At 45.4% G+C, this 15,639-nt stretch overlaps 1 protein-coding gene across 1 annotated transcript in view; it reads right to left on the bottom strand.

Annotated features, from left to right (window-relative positions):
- Positions 1-15,639, bottom strand: part of lypd6 (LY6/PLAUR domain containing 6) — a gene marked incomplete at its 3' end in the record, with an annotated part of 32,710 nt that extends 17,071 nt beyond the window's left edge. The window contains exon 1 of the mRNA XM_080019529.1: positions 15,501-15,639. The remainder of the gene's footprint in view (positions 1-15,500) is intronic.

The raw sequence follows: 15,639 nt of genomic DNA, 5'->3' as shown, positions 1-15,639 counted from the left end.
TACCAATTTACAGTACAGCCATCGTTGACCACTTACACAAATAGCCCCACCACAGCCTGAATTGGTCTTGAGTTTTGCAAGATAAGATTAAGGGCGACTTGGTTACACTCGAAAAACATACTGTATTTGAGAAAAATGAACTTATGAAGAACAAACATGCAATGGAAGTGAAGACGACGCTAGATTCCCAATCGAATAAACAAAACCTGAGACGAGACGGGTCCTGAGCGTATACTGTACGTTGGAGCTGGAGTCAAAAAGCCTGGGGAGTTCCTCTCTACGGAAGGTCGCCAGCTGGGGAAAACGGATCCGCGGGCCCGGTAAGGTGATATTCCGGGCTGCGCAGTAACCCGCGAATAATGGTTCCTCCCACTTGAAGAAGCCCCCCCCCCCTTCTTGTGGGTGGGTGTAAATCACCTGTCTTGTAAATACAGGAACTGGTCTGACCAGGTTGGGCGGCAAGGCGGTGGACGGGAGACGGGGAGTGGGGATGGCGGTTGGAGGCGATGACGTAGGGACCGGGACGGCGCCCGATTCCCCTCTCGCCCTGCTCGCCGCGGGCCTCTCCCCCAGTCGTTTCACAGCCAGGGTCTCGTTTCGGGGCGGCTCGGGGTTAATCTGGCCGAGCGAATCCCCTCCTTAAACAAGGACTGTAATAACTGTAATATGCTTTTCCTCTCCGGTGAGATTACTTGGCCAACTCACCCGGCCCGGAAAAAGGAAAAGCTCCCCAAATCCATACAGTACGGGGACCTATTGGCCCCGAACAAATCCAATTAGCATCTTCTCTGGGGGGGGGGGGGGGGGGGGTTGGCGGGGATTCCGGAGAAAAAAAGAACAAACTAAAGTTGATTACGCAGGTTTGACAACCGCGGCCAAGAAACTCCAGCCTCTTCATTGAGCCTGAAAAGCGGCGGAACGGCGTGGGACAATGGAACTTGCAACTTTCACCAAGCATCCCCTCCTCCTCCCGCCGCGCGAAATGCAGGTTCGGAAAAACGTCAGCCGCCGGTAGTCTGCTTTGGTTTTCCAGCCAAGGGGAGGGGGGGGGGGGCAGTCAGGATCTGTATCGGAGGCCAAGAGGGGCTGATTGAAAACCTACATGCTCACGCTCAATAATCCAGACATTTTTTGTTCCTCTTTTGAAGCGGGTCCTTAAACCAGCTGTATAATCTGTTTTAAGCCTTGTCTCAACCGCTTGGCGTACGGGAAGATCTGATGGATTAACTGTATAGATCCCGGCACACATGGGACGGACCGGGGAGCAGACGCCAAAACATAGGAACGATCCTGATCAAGGTGTCGGCCGCGGGAATCTAAAGCAGACACTGGAATGTTTAAGGACTGAGAGCCATTAGCTCCAATTTGGCTCAAAATACCAAGAAAAGCCTACAACCAAAACGAAAGCGCACAGTACAAGGAGACGATGATAAATGACCGGGATACAGCTACAAACGTCGCAGACGGCTGGGATTTCGCGGAAATGTGGGTGGCAACATGAGAATAATGTGTTGTGATAAAATGTGCCGCAAAATGGAAATGTATTTGTCCCACAAATTGTTTTAACACAATTACGGTGGGAGTTACCATTCCAGACAATTATCCAGCTAAAACATGTCCGCCGTGCATCTATGAATAACGTTCAACCCCTCCCATCCCATTTGATGTCACAACATCATCAAACACATTCTGAGGATATTAAACACTTTAATGACGGGGGTGATTTTTGTCCAAATTTCTCTGTGGATTGTGATTTTTTTTGAGTTTTATGTTTTTTTGATCACTTACGTACCTGACAAATCAGACAGACTGTATTTAATGTTTCGTTGAATGATGGGTTGCCACAATAGACATACAGTACGGGGTGAGGTTAATAACCTCTACGTGTGCCAAGAATCACATTTGAATTTAATCGGATGAGATTTCAAAGACAAGCTTTGAGGCATGGTACAAACCCTTATATTTGAGAGCTATGGTCAGCCGAAATAGCAGAGAATATCCTTATGAGGATTTATTCGACACGCATTTGACATTTAACATTTAACATCCACTCTTCGCTGTCAAGCGGATGGCAGTGCGCGAACCTCACCATCGTCCCCTCCTGTCCGCACACTCAACATCTGAATTGAACCGATCCCTCTACGCTCCGTTTTCACCCTCCCGTCCTCAAATCCTTCTCCCCTTCAGTTCATTCCTAATTCTCCACAGCGCCATACGGACGCTCCGCGTGGCCCGCCGCCACGCCCCGCGGTGAGGTACGCCGCTTTTTTGGCCGACGGGCCTCGGAAAACTCGGGGCTCGCGAAAACCCTGCCTGAGAAAACACGGGCGCACGGCGAAACCCCCTCGGAGGGGTCGTCTGGGTACGTGTGAGGTTCCCGACGGAGGGCCTCGTCGGGGTGAGGGTGGGGGCGGGCTGTGCTATGAGGAGATCAGAGAGGGGATAAGGCGTCCTAGTGACAGCTGCGGGGGGTTCACAGCGGCTATAGGGGTGGGTGGGTAGAACGATCGTGGTGCAGCCGTGGCCAGGACCCTTACACACCCCAGGAAAAAAAAAAAAAGGCTCAAGAGGAATCCGGAGGGTCCAGAAACCTTCCCTCTTGTCTACGCCCTTTGAAGGTGACCCAATCCTTCCCCTCGACCCCTCGCGACGGCCCCAGCGCACAGGCCACAGACGGGTGATTTAGAAAGGGGCTTAATTGGGTTTGACCGGGTGAATACGAAGATATCCACAGTTGACGCAGAGAGCATTGAGATGACGGAGGGGAAGCCCGTTATGGGAGTCCATCTTCGGCTCGCTGCAACACAGGAGAATACATTATGCAGAGAAGACAGTTTGTATAAACTAACGCAGCGACAGAACCATCTGTCTTCGGCCAAAAACTATATCAGGCCACGGGGCTCTGACAAGTGAGAGTCTTTGCCAAAACCCGGCGTTATTTATGTCCGAGGTGCTGTTAGTTTGTCCAAGAGGAAATAGCGATTCAGGCAGTTTGTTTTGAGATGCAAAAGGCTATTGTGACAAGCGATGCCTCATGCCAAATTTGGGGTTTTCCTTTCCTTCAAAGGGTCTTAGCGGGTCTTACCAAGAGGTACAAGTGCAGATTTGAAAGAACGAGGTCGAGGAGGAGTTTTTCCCCGGCTGGCTTGTCTCTGATCTTGTTTATTTCTGATGCCGGTGGATCCGTGATTGGTTATTTGATGCTAATCTGACCCTGTATGGCCTCCTTTGTCGCCCATTTTCCCCGTCACGTATGAGGTTTCTTTATCTCTGATTTGGCCACACAAAAACAGGTTGTCTCCGTGCGGTCTTTCAAAAAAAACCCCCCCAAAAAAAAAAAAACCTCTGTAGTTACAGCAGACCTTTCTTCGCAGTGTTTTAAGGGGCTTAACCTCCCAGAGCTCATTTCCCTTCAGGAATTCGAGAGGTTTGAGGATCAATTTTTTTCTTTCTTCTCAAAACCCAAGTCCACGAAAAAAAATAAAATTAGACGCGCTTTACGAAGCTTAAAGCATTCAACCCCCGTAAAAAGTCTGAGCTTCAAAGTCAGGGTCTGCATCAATTTGAAGACTATGGACGTGTAAAGCTGGAGCAAAAATGGGCAGATCGATTTGCAGGAAACGCAGAGCTTTAGGGCAGTTCAATTAAACAAAGAAAATATATGAAATTATGCAATTACATGAAAGTTGAGGGCACAACAGTTAAGACTTGGGTTAATATAGCCTTAAATCCAGTTTTAGGACTGTATTAATGTGATGGGAGGAAATGAACGATAACCTCTTTTAATTGGGGAAAATTGAACGTCCTCCTCGCCCAATAGGAAACCGCCTCGTTGCTACTGCTTCTGCTACTACGGGACATGAATTATTCATAGCGAGCCGATCCAATCGGAGACGAGGAGTAGAAGTGCCGCACTTCAAAGGGGATCAAACGGGAAGAACCAGGAGAGGCTTGTAGCGGGAGCTCCGCGCCCTCGTGCGCTAAGAGGGCCAACGAGGCGAGGGCCTCGGCTGCATACTAACACTACCGTGTTACCCGGCGCACCCAAATTCTTCTTCAACGCAAGAGTGATCGCTGGAACATACTGTGATTCATCGGGTGCAGGTGTTGCCGCGGTGGCTTGCTCGTAACAGGGTGGTACCGCCTGTGTTACCGTGCATGTTGCCAGGCCATACGACATAGAAATGGCCGGTGAAATGTGCAAAGATTTTATTGATTTTAACGCAAAATGTGTACAAATTAGGATGGGTTGAAAAAGTATTTGTGCGGGGGCAACATTTGCGAAATAACTCATAAAATGGGGTCAACAGAACTTAAACAGGGTTTAAAATAACAACAACCGAATACACCAAGCACACTCTGCCCAGATGACACAGGAAGGAACATATATTGGGGTGAATCCAAACTAAAAATTTGAAACAAGAGGGCTGAGCCAAACACATAAAACAAAATGATTTCACTTAAAATATTATTAAACAGCGGACTAAAATAAATGAAGTAGCGCGCCCTTTAAATGATGCAAAATAAATACAAAAACCCTTCATCTTATAAGAAGGGATTATTGTATTGTGTAATATAGATAGACATGATTAGTCGACTAATGGATTAGTCGACTCGGGCAGCAACATTGACGATTGATTTTTTCCGTCAATTATTGATGGGGTTTTTTGGGGTTTTTTTTAACACAACTTTTTCCGCCCTGACTCTAATAAGTGTAGCACACAGAAGAAGGTGCTTGTATGAGGGAATGACGGCGGAGAGACGGAGCGAAGTGCGGCGTTATTTTATCGAGAAAAAGTAGAGAGCTCGTTTTGTTCCACTACTGTGACGCTGAGTCATTTGCAACTTCGGAAGTATTTAACTGAGGGGCAAAGTACAAACAAAGAACAGAAGCGAGTGAAAACAAGCACGGCGGAACGTGGTGGAAATCACTCACTGCATGGATTATTAACAACATCTGCCCGTCTGCTACGGCGCAGCGACGACATAAGGTGAGGTGTTGCTGATTGATTATTATCGTAATATTATCGTGGTTCACGTGTGCGTATTGAACCACAGGGGGCTTACCGAACCGAACGGTTCGATAACATTCCATGTACCAGTGCATCCCTAGTAGTTACGTGCAGTTAATGGTCTATGTATACAGTATGTATGGGGGGGGGTGACCGGCTAGTCGTCACGGCTAGTCGACTTATCGACTGAAATTCTTCTCGGTCATCAAAAGAGTGAAAATGCCCATCCCTTTATTTTATTTTATATTATTTATATTATTCTATTCACTAACTGCATTACCTTTTGGGAATCAGTTAGTTTCAGTTAGTTTAGTTAGGTAGTAATAAGGTTATCTATTATGTTCGGTTTAGTAACTATTGTGCATTATCTCCGGGTGCGTTGCGAAGACATTTCACTGCATATATGTATGAATGTATGCAGTATATGTATGTGACAAATAAACCTCTTGAGTTTTGAATCCTATTTAAACAAATAAAATACAAATGGACCCCCCTCATCCCTTGCAGTGAAACGAAATGGATTCTTCCACAGCTTGTTAGTTTCTGTACCTAAGTAGTTGCGGTAGTAGTGATTGCTTTTAGTAGTCTACAGACCTTTATCTTATATCACTCATATTTTGGAATTTTTGAATAGATATACTTTATTTAAATACTGAATATAAATGTACCCCCCCAAAAAATAGAAAAGAAAAATTCCGTTCAAAGGAGTCCCAAAAGTATTACTTTTGTCCTTTTATTTTATTTACAAAAAAAAAAAAGAAATATTTTGGCTTTGATCTATATTTGTAGGTCACGAACACAACACATGCATGTGCAAAACAGGGGGGTGCAGAGATGGATTAGGCTAGAATCACAAATGAACTCCCATCACGAAAAAAAAATGAAACCATGATCTAACATCAACATGAATGAGAAACATTTAAATCAGTTGAATATTTGGAATATGCCATTTTTGCTGGTTCTGCAGATTATGCAAATTATCCATTTAGCACCGACTCGCCGGGGCGCAGCGAGGTGACAGAAGGCTCACACCGGGATGCGAGGGAGATGCAGTGATGCACATGGAGTATACAAGCGTTCAGTAAATAAGCGGGATGAACATCAGAGGTGGAGCTTATACAGTCCATCACAACTAATGCGGCATAGATGGTTTCAGCCCAACTCATTTCCTCAAAAACACATTCCTCGAAAACCAGCGCCACTCCCACCCCCACCGCCCATTCAAATGCTGCCTTTTCGTTATGGTGGGCGAGCAGATCTTTCAGATTTCCACAGCTCAGCGGTGGAACCATCGGTGCAGTGACCGCACGCAAAGGGCCCTGCTGGAAGTCACCCATGCGTCTAAGCTTGCACAAACTTTACTGAATAATTCACATAGGAGGCATTAGAAGTATGTCAGCCCCGGGGGCGGATAGAGTGATGGAGCACGCACGCGCAGACACACAGACACACACGCGCAGACACACACACACACACACACACACACACACACACACACACACACACACACACACACACACACACACACACACTACTGCACTATCCATTTAACCCGTTGCCATGAATGTGCCCCCATGTTCCATCACATTCTAAGGGCCACATCTCCATCGTTATGATTAGGTTCATTTATGGCTGATGTGACACACACAGTCCCCTGGGGGTGAGGGGGTGAGGGGGTGAGGCAGGGGGGTTAAAACAACTATGGCACAGATACTGCAGCAGTGTCAGCCTGTGGCCCTGATCCCATTGACAAGGTTCTCCTCGGTCCATTTCTCGAGCAAGTCTCCGTTGCAGGACTCAATATGCAATAAATAGGATACTTCTTTTTCTTTTTGTTTTTGTCTGCTTTTGTCATTATACTGTGCAATTTTTTTTGCTCAGTCTTCTCCGTACCCAATACAGTCCACATGGAGGAATTTATTATCAGCATAATCCCAGGGAAGATGACATGATATCGATGTACAGTATGTCGATGACGTTGCCTCCTCCCCATGAATTCAAAATCTCCTGCTGAAACAAAAATCTGACTGGAGTTCATCACCTTCATTGAACTACGTGTTAAAGTAATATGTACGAGACCAACTCCCTCCTCATATTTCAGATCTGATACTTTGTGATATTTTAGGCCATATCAGAATATCAGTATGTTTGCCTGATGCTATGTAAATGACTGCAATTATTAGCCATTATTGTTTTTTATGTTCTTTTTTTTCTGGTTTATTGCTATATTTTATTTTTTATTCTTGTTCATTTATTGTGAATCTTCATATTTTCTATATTGTTGTTATTTTTCAGATGATCCTATATTGGCATTTTTTTAAATAATGCTTAGGTTTAGGTTCTCATCTATCTATCTATCTATCTATCTATCTATCTATCAATCAATCTATCTATCTATCTAGCGATCAATCATATCAATCTTATTAAGGGACAGCGCTTACAATGAAAAACAGCATAAAATATCTTTTTCAAAATACCCCCCAAATTTAATACAGTATACTCATATAAACAGGATTTTCTTTTTTTGTTCCACCCTACTCTTCAGGCTCTACAGAACGGGTTCCTCAGACCCAGGGTTTTAGAAAACCGGTCAGGGCCGGTTTTGAAGTCACCCCAGCTCACTCGCCCACCAACGCCGACCCTCGGCAGTGCCACGGTTCCACTTTAACAGGGCGGCGATGACAAGGGCGCGACAGTGATTTGTGAGCACGGCCCTGGGAGGGGGCAGCTGTGGGGGCTTCCAAGGCTCCCTATAAAAAAAACAAAAAAAAAAACATGGGGGTTTTTTGACTTAGACCTTAAAGAGCAACAGAAAGGGGTTTGGGAGGCCAGACACACAGATGACCCACATTAAACCTTGGTGAGGAAAAAAAAATCCTGTCAAGTACGAGGAGAACTTGAACCGATGGGTGGAAACTCAGGAACGTCCAAGAAACGGTTCATTTTGCTCTTTTTGGAAAAAGCCCTTTTATCTGTGGCACCGATAGCAGACCGCGAGACCTGGTCTGCTTTGCAGTATCTTGTCCAGAAACCAAGAGGACAGACATTTACACAGGGGACGTGTGTGCTTTTCTGAGTGTGTTTGCGTGTGTGTGTGTGTGTGTGTGTGTGTGTGTGTGTGTGTGTGTGTACTTGCGTGCATCCACACACACACATGTCTATGTGCACGAGAACACACACCTTCATGTCCCCGGACCAGTCAGCGTGGGTGTGTATGTGTCTGTGCCAAAATGTGTTTGCTTCCTTCTGTGTGTGTGTCAGGAAGAGATAGGGATTAAAACAACAATCTGCACTATCACTACTCTATAGCTTGCTCTTTCTTCCCCGCCAATTATACTTTTCCAGATTAGTCAAACATATGTTCTTACAGTATGTTCTTCAGATAAGTCCGAGGATTTGACGACGAGAAGTTTAGCGGTAACAGCAAGCCGAGTCCCCCTGTCTGACTCGTATCCAGCTCCAAACCCAGGGGGGCCCATGCTTTGGGACTCATTTGTCAAATGTACGGTGTGAGGACAGGCGTGTCCGTCCTCACAGTCCATCTGTCAAACTAAAGCAGGGAGGCATCGACGGACAGGTGCCGCGACATCAGAGGCATCGCATCTGAAACCCCACACCCAGCGTGTTACCACCCCTCCTGTCGAACTACAGCGACTGGGAGAGGGGGGGATAATGGCCCCTATGCCTTTCTCCCTCTAACCTCTCACATGTCACTTTTTGGATTTGCAGAGCTGCAGGTGTGACTTTGTGCTGCGGGTGCGTTTTTTTAACAGCAAAGCACCGCATCGCCCAGCCACAGCTGCCGGGACCCACTTTCCATCAAGAGAGCCAACGTCTTGGGGAAATGTCTCTGGCTAATGAGCGCCAACAGAGTGCGGGCGACAGGCCATTCCTCACTTCCGCCGCGGCTACTTCACGCCTTCCATCACGCTGCGGGTAGGGTGAAAACCTTTGCCTGGGCCTGATGTTGATCAGTTCTCCGCCACACTGCTTGTTTAACTTCAATGAAGTAATTCAAACAAGTCGAGTAGAGTTTAGTATGATATAGGTTTTCTGAAATAATAATCATAATACACATAAACCGAGCTGGCCCATGGAGCAACCGAAACAGAATGAGAGGGAACACTCTTTTATGCTTTATTCTCACTCATTCTATGGTGGAGTTTAAGCTACTGCTCCACCCTATGATTACAGAACCATTACTCAACATGTTTTCTATACACCACTGTTTTCTGACCAAGTGCTGTTGTTATCTCCTCATCGTGTTTGCTTCCATTTCTTAAAGTACAATGGTGTTTCCTTTCTTAACATCTTGTCCGCCCCTCCTTAACCACCTTTCCTGGTTATCATTATGTTTTCACACCCAGCATTCTCCCATTGGCTTAAACTATTCTATCATATTATTTTCTGTGATACCATTATGTCTTAGATTATACCAAACATGATACAAAATAAAAACCTTAAATAACTCTTACACTCATGTAAGAATTTTTATTGACATTGCATTCATAATGAAATTATTTCCCCGCTTTGTGACTTAAAAGTCACACTTAAAGACACACCTTCTCCCTGTGTGATGGTGGAGTCAGTCACACTTATGGGCAACATGTCCCAAGTCATTAGATGACCTGTCCGACCAGAAAAATGATGGCTTTCATCCAGAGTGAGGTCCATCATCATGGGTGTACAACCTGGTAAACCTCTTCTCCCCGGCACCTTCGTGATATCTGAATATGGGTGTGAGAGTTAATAAAAGCTAAGTTGTACCTCACTCCCTTACTAAGTCTTGAGAGCAAACCCCTTAGCTTGTTGAGTGTAAATCTCTCTAGACTTAGTATACTGTGGCGTGGGGACGGTGTGGTTTGAGCAGCCACACCTGATCTGGTTCTAGGTAATTGGGGACCCAGGAACAGAGTGGCTGTATACCTGTTCCTTGTTGGTTGGTCAAATGAGCAACAGGTAAAACCCCCATCCCCACACACACTCAGGAGAGGAGCCCCTGTCATGACGTGTCCATTAGCTTGTTCTATTAAACCCCCTCCGCACAATAAACTTGTGTGTTTTCTATCCCTTCGTCTGTGTCTCGGTCCCTGAATACGCCACTTGGGTGGCGCATGGCAGGCGAAACTGACACATATAGAATCGAATATCTCAAAGTTTTTATTATTGCTGAATTCTGTTTTTGTGCTCACATAATCTTTGAGAAAGCAAATACATGACATCACATTTTATACATATATATATATATATATATATATATATATATATATATATATATATATATATATATATAGCATATAATGGATCCAGCTTCGGTTCTTTTTGATTATTAACGTAGTGATTACACAAATAACACGTCAATTTAAGAGTGTATTGGTCATAGTAATATTAGTGTGCGTGGGGATTGTATGTGAGTGAATGTGATGATGTGTGAATATGGTGTCGGTGAATGAGGCGTGTGTATCTCAGCCCCTAGACAGAGGAGAACCTGAGTTGCTGCGTGTTCAGCTCTCGTACCAATAACCTCCACCGCAGAGTGAGAATTTGTATACTATGTGAAGGAATTAATATACAGTATGTGTCTGTGTTCAGGAAGGGGTCAGTTCCTGATGTCCATAGTGGCCGTGGCCGTGTATATGTATATGTACATGCACATAGATATATTTATATACATCCTGTCACCTACTGGTCCTCAGAATACCAGGCAACTGCAGTGCTGGACCGAGTGACAGGGTAGTTCATTGTTGGACATCCTTTTCGTTGTGGCACATGCTCTTCTTATGCTTCCCAAAATGGGAAGCGTTCCACCTTGTCTTGCAGAGTTATTGGTGCACTTGTCCATATTACGTCATTGCCCAGCGGTCCCCAACCTTTTTTACGCCACGGACCGGTACTACGTCAGACAATATTTTCGCGGACCGGCTATCAAGGTGTGACAGAAATATACGCCAAACGGCATTAAAAACAACAAGATACGTATTGTCTGTATAACAATAATAATTTATTGCGATCAAAAAAACATTAAACATTCAAGTTTAGTCTTGTTATTCATTTCAAGTCTTGGAAAACACACATCAGACTCCAGCTTCCGCTCGTCCAAAAGAGGAAAAACACACCTCTTCCAGGCATAAAATGTGAAACATTTTAAACAAAATGTGATTGATCGTTAAACTACCAGGTCAAAAATTCTCAAGAACAAATCGATGTCACCGGGATCATCTAAAGCAAATCGTATAATATAAAGTCCAAACAATTTACAACTCTCCATAACGCTGAATCAGTGGGAGCTCTGGGCTTGTTTCTCTGCAACGAGACAGTCCCATCTCGGGGTAACGGGAGACAATGACACCTGAAGTGTGTTCCAAATGTCCAGTTTGCTCCGTAGTTTAGTTTTGGTTGCCGTCACTGCAGAAAACCCTGCTTCACAAAGATATGATGTTGCAAATGGAAGCAGGGTTTTCAGTGCCTTTGTGGCGATCTCAGGATATTCTGCTTTGATTTTGATCCAGAATGTCGACAGAGTTATTGTCTCAAACATACTTTTAAATCCGCCATCATTTGCGATCTCTAGCAGTTGATCTTCTTCCAGCACGGGCATGCTCGATTCACCTGCTGCGTTCACAAATGGATCGCGAATCCATTCCTTCCCAGTTCGCGGGTCTTTTGTTTTTGGGAAGTAACGCTCGAACTCTTTCGAAAGCAAAGATGGGTGATCCTTCACCAACTTGGAGAATGGAGGCCGAGGCTCAGTCTCTTCTAAAACCCCTGCCAATATTTGAAAGAGATCTCCGGAGATATGGAGATATGAGTGAGAGGGGCGGGGCTGGCTCCCTCTGCCTGGCTCTCACACTCGCAGGAGGAGACAAGGGCGCGGATTGCGCGAAAATAACCGATAAGCTAACCATTAAAGTACCTGATTGATAAGCATTATCGGTAACAGTAGTAGTACCGTTAAAATCTAAACGATACCCATCCCTACTCCCCACCCCACTCTTGCCCCGTCCCTCCGTGCCCCGTCCTTGTTCCTTCAAATAAAACAACTTAAAACACACTGTTTTCATTCAGTTGTTTTATTCGGAGGAACGGGGCACGGCTGTCCGCCAGCGGGGCGCACGGAAGAGCCGCGTTCACGTCCATGTCCGGGTGCGGACGATTCACACATATAAAAATGGATTTATGATTCCTCTGATTTATAATTCCTCATTGAAATCGTATCCCTGTGCATTTTGCAAGTTTCTACCAGTTTTATCCTGTAATTGTAATGCACACAGACTGACCAAAAATTAAATTTAAAAAAAAACACTGCTTGACTTGAAGAATCTCAGTCAACTGAAGGGTTTCGGACTGATGGTTTGACTCGTCGACTTTCAGGGGGCAGCCTTGCTGTCATGCTAGGGTAGCTACCATTTGTCTGATCATTGACATGGACCATTGGGATTACACATGTCATAAGCATTAACAGCACAAAGACCACTCCTATGATTGTCCCTACCCTGATCAACGCTGCCTTCCATGTCATGGAAAGTAGCCAATCCCACCATGATGGCTGTTCTGTTTCTCCCTGCGTGTTCCTTACATGTTGCTCCCTCAAGTCTCTTAATTTATTTAGTGCTTTTGTTATGTTTGCATTGGGATCCTTTTCCCAAGTCGCTCTTTTTGACCTAACAACCTGCTCAGGGAGTACAATCACCATCAAACTACTCGTGATCATAATTTATAACTAGCAGACAAGCGATAACAATATCACATATTCCTAAACAATCGGGTTCCAGTGTGTCCTGGACGTGCGTGTCTTCTCCACAGTACCAAAACACATCTGCTAGAGAGAGTGTGCCGAGACTGTCATTTGGCAACTTCAAACCTTGAGGAAAGCATTTGCAGAAATTGCAGAGAAGAAAAGCCTCTGCTTAACTTTGTTTTGAGGCCAGCGTTGCCTTGAGCTACAGCCATTTCGTCCAAGCCCCAGACCCTCGAGCCTCTCCTGGCTGGCTCGCCAATTTAATGTGGCTGAAAAACTTCACCTGGGTCAGATGTTGTCCAGTTCCCCGGCACACTGCTTAATCAACTTCAATTAAATAATTCAAGCAAGTCGAGTAGAGTTCAATATGATATAGGTTTAGTGTAATAATAATCAGAATACACATAAACCGAGCTGGTCCATTGAGCAACAGAATCAGCGAGAACACTCTTTTATGCTTAATTCTAACTCCTCCTGTGGTGGAGCTTAAGCTACTGCTCCACCCTATGATAACATAACCATTACTCCACATGTTTTCTTTAGACCACTGACTTCTAACCAAGTGCTGTTCTTATCTTTTCATCTTGTTTCTTCCATTTCTTAAAATACAATAGTGTTTCTTTTCTGAGCAAAACGTCTTGTCCACCCCTCCTTAACCACCTTTCCTGGTTATCATTATGTTTTCACACCCAGCATTTTCCCATGGCTTAAACTTTTCTATTCTAATTTATTATTTTCTATGATACCATTATGTCTTGGATTATACCAAACATGATAAAAACAAATGGCTAAATTCTTACTTAGAGGTTATACTCATGTAATGATTTTTATTGACATTGCATTCATAATGAAATTATTTCCCACAACGGAGAGCATTTTGGAAAGTATTTTGCAAAATCAATTCACAATCCGATGGGCACACCCCAGCTCTCCCCACTCTATGCCTGGGGAAGAATTGGGAGCAAAATGGCCAATCTACACTCCTCCCTATGACCCCGCCCCACTCCGCCGACCCCATGATCTCCATGCAGGAGAACCAGTTCCCCTTGCGTGTTTTCTGACACGTGTGGGCAACAGCCGAGCCGAGCCCTGCCCACAGACATCGGCATAGTTCGTGGTCCAGAAGAAACAAACTCCATTCTTCTTTTTCATAATCTCCACGCAATCATTTTTCATCCAGCATTGTTATGCTGATGGGGCTGGGGGGTGGGGGGCACACACAATGGCCAGCTCGCTATCTGATTATCAATATTAGCCAGACTACAGATGGGCTTCACAGCAAATTAAAGCCACTCATTCATCCATTCAGATGAATGCAGGGCGGTTCAGAAGTGAGGTCAGCTGCCGCGGGGATTGTTTTCCTGCCGTGGTACTGTGAGGCCTCCTTCGCATCCTTACTCCATCTGTGTCTTCATCTTATCGCGCACACACCCCAAAACCGCACGCGCACACACACACACACACACACACACACACACACACACACACACACACACACACACACACACACACACACACACACACACACACACACACACACACACACACTCCCTGAAAGCCATCAGCATGCTGTGTCCTACTGTTCCTGGGTTTTGTCTCCAAATCGGTTGGAGATACCCACTGGTCTCCCCATCAGGGCTCAGGGCACCACATCATCTGGTACCATGGGTTCTGGTCATGAATGGGCACCAAAAGGTCTTAAGCGACAAGAGGGCTTCCAAGGCACAAGCCCAGCACACGTGGCGTGACTCACCAATCTCCTGACAAATAAAAAACACTCCCAAAATCAAATGTACTAAAATCCACATAGCGATGGCGTGCCACCCCTAAACAAAGCCCGCCCGATGGTAGTGGTGGTGGTGGTGGGGGGGGGGGGGGGGGGGGGGGGGGGGGGGGTGCTAGTTATGGCTGCACCCATCCCCGAAAAAAACATCTTGTTTTCATGCATAAAATCAAACATGTGTTTTGGGGAACGAATGATGCACCTGCTCCTCACGGTCATACCCGGAGCCACCAGACAATGTTCTCCTTCCACTGGAGCTCAGGGCCCTGGAACACTGTCCAAATGTGTGAAATTGAACCTGCATGCATGGCATAGTGAGGGGTGTACTTAGCAGCCAGCAGAGGCTTTGACATGGGGTGGGATCCAAATGTACACCAACACTTGCCGGCTCTCCTGGATTCCAGCACATTTTTGGGCAATATATAATGATATAAAAAAAGAACAACCTCTACATGGGCAAATGGGGGGGGGGGGGAGTGAAGATATTTGGCAAAGTATGATCCAATTCCAGTGACAGAAAAAGTCCCCTTTGTCTGGGTGCTCTGATTTATTGATGGCAAACGATTAAAGATGCGTTCAATTAAAATCGAAATATTTGGCTGCTTTATAACCTTAAAAAAAAAAAAGAAGAGAAAATCCTGGGCAGAATCCGCAATTATTTTTCTGCAAATCTGAAATGTTATTTTGCGGAATAATAATTATGTCACGGGGGGTATGAGGGGTCAAAGTGGGTCATCAACAGCAGCGTTTTCGAAAAATCCAGAGGGGGGGAAAGGTGCGCGCCACACAGTATTCAATTGCGGATCGCTTCTTTTATTTTTCCAGGACGCTCCCCTGTGATCAAATGAAATATCAAACCCATAACCTTTGCAAATAATACAATTTTTTTTTTGCATGTTCACCACCGCACAATCACCCGTTCGGTCGCCTATTGATCCTGTGTCTGTACTGAATTAAACGCACTTACTTGGGAGGGCGGCTGTGAATTCCTTCAGCTCTGACACTTCCAGGGCTCCAAACTGTGGGAATAAGTCCACTGGTGGGAAAACACGCGTCGGATCCTGAGTCCGTGGGGCTGTGTTGTTTCGGAGGTGGGTGGCGTTACG

The sequence above is a fragment of the Zeus faber genome, assembly GCF_960531495.2.
Source record: "Zeus faber genome assembly, chromosome: 18".
Lineage (NCBI taxonomy): Eukaryota > Metazoa > Chordata > Actinopteri > Zeiformes > Zeidae > Zeus > Zeus faber.
Note: the sequence above shows the minus strand (reverse complement) of the source record. Positions and strands in the feature narration are given on the sequence as shown.